This window comes from Balaenoptera physalus, assembly GCF_965194825.1.
Source record: "Balaenoptera physalus genome assembly, chromosome: 4".
Taxonomy (NCBI): Eukaryota; Metazoa; Chordata; class Mammalia; order Artiodactyla; family Balaenopteridae; genus Balaenoptera; species Balaenoptera physalus.
This window is the reverse complement of record NC_138891.1, coordinates 85,543,631-85,553,889: the sequence shown is the minus strand read 5'-3', so window position 1 is coordinate 85,553,889 and position 10,259 is coordinate 85,543,631. Positions and strand designations below refer to the sequence as shown.

The 10,259-nt window shown below is 38.0% G+C and overlaps 1 protein-coding gene across 10 annotated transcripts in view; it reads right to left on the bottom strand.

Moving 5' to 3' along the window:
• ZBTB20 (zinc finger and BTB domain containing 20) overlaps positions 1-10,259 on the bottom strand; it is an 814,580-nt gene that overhangs the window by 171,317 nt on the left and 633,004 nt on the right. The window lies entirely within an intron of this gene.

Here is a 10,259-nt window from a genome sequence, read left to right as displayed (position 1 = left end):
CTGTACAGCAAAGTGATTCAGTTACACACACACACATATATATATATATATATATATACATTCTTTTTCATATTCTTTTCCATTATGGCTTATCATAGGATATTGAATATAGCACCCTGTGCTATACAGTAGGACCTTGTTGTTTATCCATTCTAAACATAATAGTTTGCGTCTGCTAATCCCAAACTCCCAATCCGTCCTTCCTCCCCCCCACCCCCATTGAGTATTTTATTGCTTGGAAAGTTGAATAGCAAGGATTAGAAATCCAGCACACTTCAAACTTCTAATCAAGTACTTTCCAAAATTAAGAAAAGTACCTGATCTTATGGTTTAGTCTTTGAAATGCAAACAAAATTCATCCTTTCCCTTATTCATTCATAATTTATTCATTTATTCATTCTCCAAACATTTATTGACAGCCTACTATATGCATTACACTATATACCTGCAATATTTCTAGGCCAGTTACTTCACAGTTGCTTTAGAATTTATGGCAGTGTTGGCCAGATGGTTCTTGAAAAGGAGAATCTTCCAGAGTAAAACAACCTGTTCATAGTGCTTCCTATCTAGCAACTAAGAGCCCTGATAGCATCTCTCCTAACCTCTTATTACGGTTCTAGTATAAAACCATAAGTCTATTTTTATTTACTTTTCATATTTAACCCTAATTTTAAATGTTGAGTGCAAACATGAGACTTTAAGAATATTTGAAAATAACTTTCCCATAATAAGGTCTTCCTCGCATCTTACATGACACATAGAGAATATTCACACAAATTTTCCCATGCTACTGATATGCAGAAAACTGACTTACCTACTTTATAGTGATTATGAAAATAAATGAGCTAAAGCATGTGAAGTTCTAAGAAGCAGAGTAAATAAACATTATTATAGTAGAACCACCAGAGACAGTGTGTCTGCTCCCCTCTTGATGAGGGCAGTATATGTACAGTAAGAAGACAGGTTCTAAATATTTATTACGAGACCTTCTTCAGGTGGGTGTGTCCTTCTATTGCAGTAGAAACCATTATATAAGTGTAGAGCTGGAGCCCAATTCAATTACTTACGTGGGTCTTCCAGAAAATGGTTAAGACCAGGGACTTAGAAAAATGCAGAAGACTGACCATACACACAGGCGGAGGAGACATGAGTCTCTCTCCTCATCATGCAGGTCATAATTCAAAGTCATGGAGTTGCTACGTTTTAAGAGTAAAATGTTTTGAGGCTTTTAAGAGAATTTTAAATGAATTAACTTTATTTGGGGAACTATGATTTGGGCATTATTAAAATATTACAATTGGATATTGTTTCATAAACATAATTATAGGCCACCTTTTCAAAAGATCTTAATAACTCAGTTTTTTTATGGGTACAGTCAGTTGTCTGTTTAAAGTTATTACATCTTCCAAATCATGTTACTTTGCACAAATGACAAACTGGCATGTGCATATCAACACAGAGAAAGAAGGAACTGCTAAGGTCATGTAATTAGGGACATGGCAGGCTTCAAGCACGGAGGCCAAAGGTGCCAGAAACATGGGCAAACAGCTTAAGATTGTCCCTTCTTTTGTTTGTGCATTGTTTCTATATGGAAAATTACATTTTTCTGAGAGTATATGTGTAAATATGCATCTGCTAGTATTTTGGCAACTCTAAGTTACCTAAATTAGTTTTGATCAACACTGTCGGATTTTTAAACCCACCAACGTAATAAAAGCAAGTTTAAAAAAACACAAACAAATCCTACAGTACATTGTGTGCTCTGCTGTTCCAAGCCTCAGTTTCAAGACAAAAGGAGAGCGAGACTTTGTCATTTGCTAGCTGTTAATAATCAAGAGAAGATCTGCCAGACAAGCTCTTCGAGGGCTCTGTCTGTCTGGACCAGGTATATACTGCAATACACAAAGGGCTTTGCAGGGGGAGAAAAATGAGTGTTCATGGACAATGATGCAGCTTTCTTAATTAAGATTTTCATTACTGATACATACATTAAGTTCTGCAACTGCAAGAGCCAAAGCACTGCCATGTGCAGGTAGATGTCCCTGATTCCACCTTCAGGCAGTAAAGCTAAAACATATTAAATGTGCACCCAGCAAATGTTGTGGGAGCCAGGAGAGCTCCAGAAATATTTCTGTTGAATGCAGAGAGGTCCCATTAAAAGCAACTTTGTAATGCATCTAATAGGCAGGAGAAAAGCCCATACCAACAGACAGTGCGCGCGTGTGCTCCTGTACGGGACTGCTTTGAGGGGCCAGCCACAGACAAAGGTAGCTGTAGCTGACCTAGAAATAATCTCTACAATCACATCAATAGCTCAGGCCTGAAAAGGAACTTTGATCTTTAAGGTTTTTTTAATGCCTATTGTTGAGAAAGGAAATAAATGACTGATTTGGGGTAGTTTTTGGAAGATGGTCAAGACTCCTGTCCACAGCTGGCCTTGACTCTGTCCCTTTGGGTCACTCAGTCTGTTTTCCCTGGATCCTCAGGCTGGTCCACAAGTCAGTGTGATCTGCCAAGGGTGTACTGTTCCCATGAAATAATCTGACTGTGCTGTGGGGAAATCTTTCTTCTTAGATCAAGTTATTTTTTGCTAAGAGATGAGAGGAAAGTAAACCCCTGCACAATCCTAGAAATGGATGAATATCTAGAGTATGTGTTTTCGATTACATCTTAACTAAAGCCTAACTCGTTTTAGGGTTGCTGGCACTGTTAATGTGCACCCAGCTCTCCCTTGTTTTTCTGGCTTCTAATTGCATCCCTTCCTGTTTCAAAGTCTGTGTCCCTTTGCAGGGCTACCCATAGAGCTCCTGTCTCCTCTCTAAAGAAAACCTCTATCTCTTGGTCATTACCAAAGAGGAAATGATTATTAGACACTGAACTTCATGAAAGATCATCGTATCACAACAGTCAAAAATTATACATTCATTTCCTATTAGGTAAAAGCATTTATCTGGAATTTAAATGTAATCCCTCATTTTCTCAGAAAGAATAAATCAGAATCCAATATCAAAATCACTCAAAAGGATGTCTTTAAAGTGTTTTGGCTATAGTTCTTTGTTGTTTGAGGAAAAGGGGAAAATTCCCAATAATAGTGGCCAGTAAGATTTCTCTTGGATTCCTGCACCAAGATTCAGATCTCTGAAGTAGTTTTCTGGATGTTAGTGTACATTTCTGAAATTCTTTTCCTAGGTATATCAGAGAGTTGGAGTGGAGTGGTGAACACACAGCCTACTGTGAGGTGGTTGACCTCTGTACCAATTCTAGATGAGTGATGTTAATGACTGGTGATAATAAGATGATCAAGAAATTGACTCTTTATAAATCGATAGAGATAGATAGATATAGACACATTGTCAACAGATACTTCATGCATTTTGGGAAAACTAAACAGTATTAAGGTTCTTCCTAAGCTTCACTGAAAAGTGCTATTATAAAACTGGTAGACTGGTAGTCATATAGGCTCAAACACATTCTAGAAAAAAAAAATCTACATTTTCTTACGCTCCTCCACCACATTTTGTGATTGTGTCCCCTTTTGCATCTTCATGTTCATCCTCTTGCTGTTCATTGTGGTTATCAATGCTTTCACAGATTTTTTTTTTTTGGATTTTTAAAAGAATATATATATATGTATAACTGAGTCACTTTGCTGTACAGAAGAAATTAACACAACATTGTAAATCAACTATACTTCAATAAAATTAAAAAAAAACTGGTAGAGGAGTATGTGGAACCTATTGGTAAAGAACTAATGTAGTGGACACTATTCAAGTCTGATGATGATGGAGAAAAGCAGGGGGAAAAATCCCAGAAAATGATTCTAACTAGAGACTTCCTGTTACTTCTCTTATGCGTCCTTGACTAGCTTGTAAGGACCAGAAAGAAGGACATTGTCAGAGGATTTAAGTGTAACTTTTACTCAAATTCTGTCATGAGACACAGGCTTCTCTCACCCAAAATACAGGGTTAATTTTAAATTAGAGGTGATAATTATTTTCCATGTACTAAAAGCCTAGAAATTTCCAGGAAGGAACTAAACATGGAATCAGTTTTACCCTACCAAAGTGTGAGAGGTAAGGTGGTCCATTTTAAATAATCTGGAAATGATTCCCTGGAACAAGGTAGGTATGCCTGATTTGTCTTCAATAACCTCACATTAAAAGAAATGAGAAATAACAGAGACTACAGAAAGAGTGCATAAAAGAAGAATCCAATGAAAGAAAAAGAAAAAACTTAATTTTATCACTACAAAGACCTCCTGTGCAAGAGAGTAGAAAGACTCTTTGAATAAGTAGGTGGCATATGTACCATGCATATATGTAATGTATACCCTATATACACACCTTTGCCCAGCTTTAAATTGGCAACCATGTTTGGGGAAGAAAAGAAAAGGGTGAGAAAGAACATGAGGAAGACTCAACGTTAATTAATAACACTCAACATTAACCGTCATGATTGGGTCCCTGTTTGGCCTCTGAGTATAAGCTATGCTATAGAGGGAGGGGTATAATATGTGAAGTTTTCTAAGGGCATCATTAAGAAAGCCAGACATTCGGCATTCTGAGTTGGCAGTACGGCAGCGCAGCCTCTAGCTGCTCCAGGGGCACCACTGAAACCCAGCTTGTAGTCACGTGCTCCCACCTCCTGGGCAGTTTCACTGCTCAGGTAGAGGAGTCATTTACTAGGCCTGGTTCCTACCATTTGCCTTAGCTTGTGGTTGGCTTAAAGGAGCTTCTGTACAACCTTGAACATGATTGCCTCTTTTCTGCTTCCTTTCTGGACACTGTCTAAGGATTTAAGGCACTGCATATGACTTTCAGACATGGTTTTCTGTTAAAGAGGGAGAAAGGATGCCCCGAAGCACGTGCCATCCCTTATCATCTGCAAATGAACTTTTTGTGCTGAAGGAATGCTCCAATTACCACTCAGAACAGCGCTGCACAACATCTGCCCCTCTGAGAGGCTTGGGGTACACACTCTGGGAATCAGATGCTCCCTATCCCAAAACACAGGGAAGGTGCTCTGTCAGTCTGCACTGTGAAGGGCAGGGGCTGATGCTGTCAGTGTGGCATTTCTGCCTCTCTAGCGTCTTTCACTTTCCCTGAAGTTGCTGATAAATATTCCATTTCATTAAGTATGTAGTAATACACATGGGAGTCAGAGAGAGAGAGAGGGAAAGGTGGAGGTCACTGATGACATGGCCTCTAGCACTTTATTTATGAGAACATCCAGAAATCTCTATCTACGTCTGGTAGAAGAATAGTGTCAATTCTGCCCTGGAGACATGGATCAAGCAATGTTGCCAGTGTGTATTTTTCCCTTCCCAATAACTGACTGATTCTGGAGTCTGATGGCAGAGCTCAGATGATCATTTTCACATTCATGTGAGTGAACAATTAGCCTGCCGCTTTGGGGGATGGTGATGTCAAATAAACATGAATGTATGTAACCAAGGGAAGTACTATCAGTCCCTCACCCAGGAACTCCGCGGGTCCCCTGAGTAGTGCTTTTCCCCCCACAGCTTTCGCTGGGAGGGCGGTGAGGGTGTGGGCTGCGTGCAGAGCACAGGAAACAGTGCTGGGGGTGACCTCACAGGACCTGAGGAGCACTGCCTTTGAGCAGAGGATGAGACTAAACAACTAAACACTTGTGAGGCTGCTCATTTGCCCTCTCCAAGTTTTTACTGTATTATTCACCTTTTCATTGTTGACTTATACCTACTCTTAAAATATTAGGGATATACAGCAGAAACTAACACACCATTGTAAAGCAATTATACTCCAATAAAGATGTTAAAAAAAAAAAAGAAAAATCAGTGAAAAATTCAGCCAAAAAAAAAAATATTAGGCAGATGTCACAATATTTTCCCCAGTTTTTTAAAAAAAAATACTTTCTACCATAGTGATTTTTATTTTCATGTAATAAAATTTAATACATTTTTCTTTAAGTTTTCAGACTTGATTGTATGCTTGGAAAAAGCATCTCATACCCTCAATACGAAACTCTTCACTTATATGGCAAAAAGTACAATTGACAATTACAGAATTAGTGAAGATGCAGAGAAATGGGCAGCCTCTTTCTTTGCTGGCGGGGGTATACATTGATACAGTTTTGTTGCAGGACAGTTTAGCAGTAGATAAACTTTACTTTGGCAGTTCCACTACTAGAAATTTATCCTAAGGAAATAATCAGGCAAGTGAATTTTTTAAAAAATGCACACACGTATAGAGATGATTACTGTAGCATTGTTTGGTTAGAAAAAATTTCCAAATATCCTAAATGTCCATCAATAAGTGACTAATTCAATAAATTACCCTCCACTGGAGTACAGTGTGGCTGCCAAAAAGATAATGTAGATCTATATTTATTAACATGGAAAATGCTTATTACAACGTTGAGTAAAAAGCAAGATTACAAAAGAGCCAGTAGATTTTCCTTTCATTTTGAAAAGAGAAAGACAAAGAGAAAGAAAAAGAGACAGATAAATAGATACGTTTGGAAATATATTCCCCAAAGTGTTACCAGTGGTTATCTCTGGGCAGTGAGATTTTTGAATGGATTTTTTTTTCTTTTATATCATCACTGTAACAAATGCAAGCCAAACTAAATGTATACTTTAGAAGTAAAAATTAGAATTTTAACCTTAGGGGAAAAAAGCTTAAACTCTGCAACAACTACTTAAAAATTCAAATATGAGTTTCATAGTCTTAGCAGTTAGTTACTCTCTTAATAGGGTGACCACTCTCTTGAATGGGTGGCATCACTTCCTGCCTCAAGTTTCCTCCAAGTTTGACAATTCAGGTGACACATTATAGTTCTCACCTTAAAAGACTTTAAAGTATAAAAGCTCAAATACTGGAAATAACCCAAATATCTATACCTAGGGCATTGTTAGGAAAATTCTGGGGATTTTGTATGATAGAAAATTATTCAGACATTATGGTGGCATTTACAAAGAGTATGTAATTACACTGAGAAGCACTTGTTAGTAAAAAAATTAGGATACAACCCTATACATACAGTGTATGCTCAACTATGTTAAAATTCAGAGAAAAGACTAGAAGGTGATCTAAAAAATTGTTAATAATAGTTTTTTTCTGTTTAGTGGGATTGTGGATGTTTTCTCCATACTCTATACCTTCTTAATATTTTACAATAAGTGTGAATTATAGAATCATGAAAGAAGTAAATATTAAAAAAAATACAGCTGCTTTGCTCAGCAGCTGCCAAATTTTACCCCAGATGTATCTGCAATTTAGTTTTGAGTCAAATGGTCCTAATGTCATTTCCTAAAGGGAATCTAGCAGAATGGAATGTGTTCAAATAAAGGAAAGCTGTCATTACCACCACCTCTTTGTAAGCTACCACTTTATAATGCTTAGAATAAATCTGAGTGAGGAATCCTACTGCTACTGGAATTAGGAATTTCCATATTCTTCAGGTCTTCTTCGTATCTTGTCTTACATTACCAGAAGCTGGAATTTAGTTAGTCTATAGCACTCTGGAATGTCTCCAGGTCTGGACGCTGTTTTGGAAGCTGATGGTGTAGGCCACCATTAGGAATGGAGGCTCATCTACTCATTTCAAGTGGGAGTTCCCTTGAATGACGAGGGTGAGCTGCTATATAAGGTCTTCTATAGATAATTAGCTTTCTTTTTCTTATTTTTTTCTTCTCTCTCATCTACCCACTCTTCTTCTCTCCATCCCTCTTTTAAATAAATCACCTTTCTGTATAGTTAGAGGGAAACTTTTAAAATTTAGAGAAAATTCACACGGTACCAATACCACACTTCAAGTAGATGATCTAATTGTTCTTAAATGACCGTATTTTAGCAAAATGATGATGGGAGAAATCAGAATTGTCACTCATATTTGTATGATGCATATTAGAGGCTTGGCAATAAGGCAGACAGTAGATATTTTGTGAGAAAGCAAGAAAATAATTGGGTAATGCCAGGATGGGAGGAAGGAACGGGCAGAAGAAAGAAAAGTAATGACATGGGTTTCTGCGTCTTTTGGTAAAGGTTATCTAATCACCTGTTCCTGGCCTTTTGGACTAGATGGCAGCCTTTAAACTTCACTAGACTGTTTTTTCTGTACCAAACACAGTGCCTGGTGCAATGTAGGTACTCACCAGATGCTTAGAGAACTGAACTTTCACACTGCCTTTTCATTCTGGCCTCTAATAGAACCAAAAAGAAGCTAAAAACTCTAATATCTTTTCATGTACATCAGGTAAAGCTCCATCCTAATTTGAACTCAAGTGCACATCTCCTCTGAGCTTCCACCTTCATCACTGAACTGCTTCATCACTGAACTGCTGGAGAAAATCACACAAGACAGACAGGTACCACATTAACCCACCAGGCTCACCTGGACCTTCCACACTGCCAAGGAGAATCCTACTGTTTTTCTGGCTAACCTACTGTCCCATTTGTCCCAAGAACTATTTTAAACCTCTACTTTCCTGAAATCTCCTCCTCACTTTTTCTTAGCAGGACCTTGCTCCCTAGGAGCCATCACTTGGGAAACCTCTCAACTTCTCACTACCAAACCTACACATGGCTCGCATCTATCCCTACCCTTCCTTCTTTTTTCTTGTAACTATAGAAGAGATGTCCCTCCTTCTCTCCTTCCACTTGTGCTCAGGATTCCATGTCTCTGTCCTTATCAGGAATCTTCCACCACCAATCATCCCATCCTCTTGTCTCTCCTGTACACTGAATCTCTCCTCTCTACTGCATTCTCCTAAGCATATAAAGATGCCAGTATCTCCATTTTTTCCCCCAAATCTTTGACCTCACTCCCCCATTCCAAAGATATTATACTAGCTCATTTTCTTTTCCTTTACAGTAAAACTTCTAAGACTGATCCACATTTGCTGTCTTTGTTTCTTCACTTCTTACGCTTTCCTCATCCTATGACGAATAAATTACTGCTTCTACCTCTTCAACAAACCACCTCTGGCTAAGGTCAACAATAACATCCAGATTAATATATTAAGTGATATATTTTTCAGTCCTTAACTTACTTGACTTCTCAGTGGTCACTACTGACCGCTCTCTTTGAAACACTTTCTTCTCTTGGCTTCTGTGCCAATGTTTTCTGATTTTTCTACTACCTCTTAGTTGTTCCTTCTGAGGATATTCACAGCCTCATTTTTCTCTACCAGCTGATTAAATATTAAGAGTTCTTCAAGTCCCAGTTGGGGCCTTCTTCTCAATCTAACCTTGCCCCTAGGCAATTATCATCCATGCCAACAGCTTCATTCGCCTTTGCTTTACTTCTGAATTCCAGTTGTGTATATTCCTCTGCCTACTCAATATGATCACTTATCTCTATCAAAAGCATCTGACACTAGACATTTTAAAAACAGATCTTACGATTTTTTCTCCACCCCAGTTCTCCCCTGGTGTTTCATACAACCCTGAGTGGCACCATCCTCCATATTGTTTTACAAGCATAAAACCAGTAGTCATAGTTGCCACTTCTTTCTCCTTCATCTCCCACATCCAATCCATAAGAAAATCCTGTATATTTTGCTTCTGAATTATCTCTTGATTCCATTTATTATTCTTCCATTCCCTTTGTCACTACCCTAGTCTATCTCTTGTCTGTTCTATTACAGCAGCCTCCTTACTTTTGCTCCTTCTAGACCATTTACCATAATGAAACTAGCTTGATCTTTTTCTTTAACTTTTAATCTCAAGATTATGGTAGTTTATCATGCAATTGTAAGAGATAATGCAGAAAGATCTGGTATACCCTCTACCCCTCTATTATTGATATATTGGCCCAATATAATATCTTGTTTAACTGTGGTACAATATCACAGTCAGGCAATTGACATTGGTACAATCCATCCACCTTATTCAGATTTCACTCACTTTGCGTGCACTCATGTATGTGTGTGTATGTAGTTCTACGCTATTGTATCCTTATGTATAGATTTGCATGGTCACCACCACAGTCCAAATACAGTTACATCATAAGAATATTCTGGCCTACACTTTTACAGCCACAGTCAGCTCCATCTCTCCCCCACTCCCTAATCTCTGATAACCACTAATCTGTTCTCCATCTTTATAATTTTCTCATTTCAAGAATCCTATATAAATGAAATTGGCTTTTTCACTCAGTGTAACACCGTTGCTATTAATCCAAGTTGTTGTACATACCAAGAGTTCATTACTTCTGAGTGCTGAGCAGTTCCATGGTATGGTCGTACTACAGTTTAATCATTCACTCATTGAAGGACA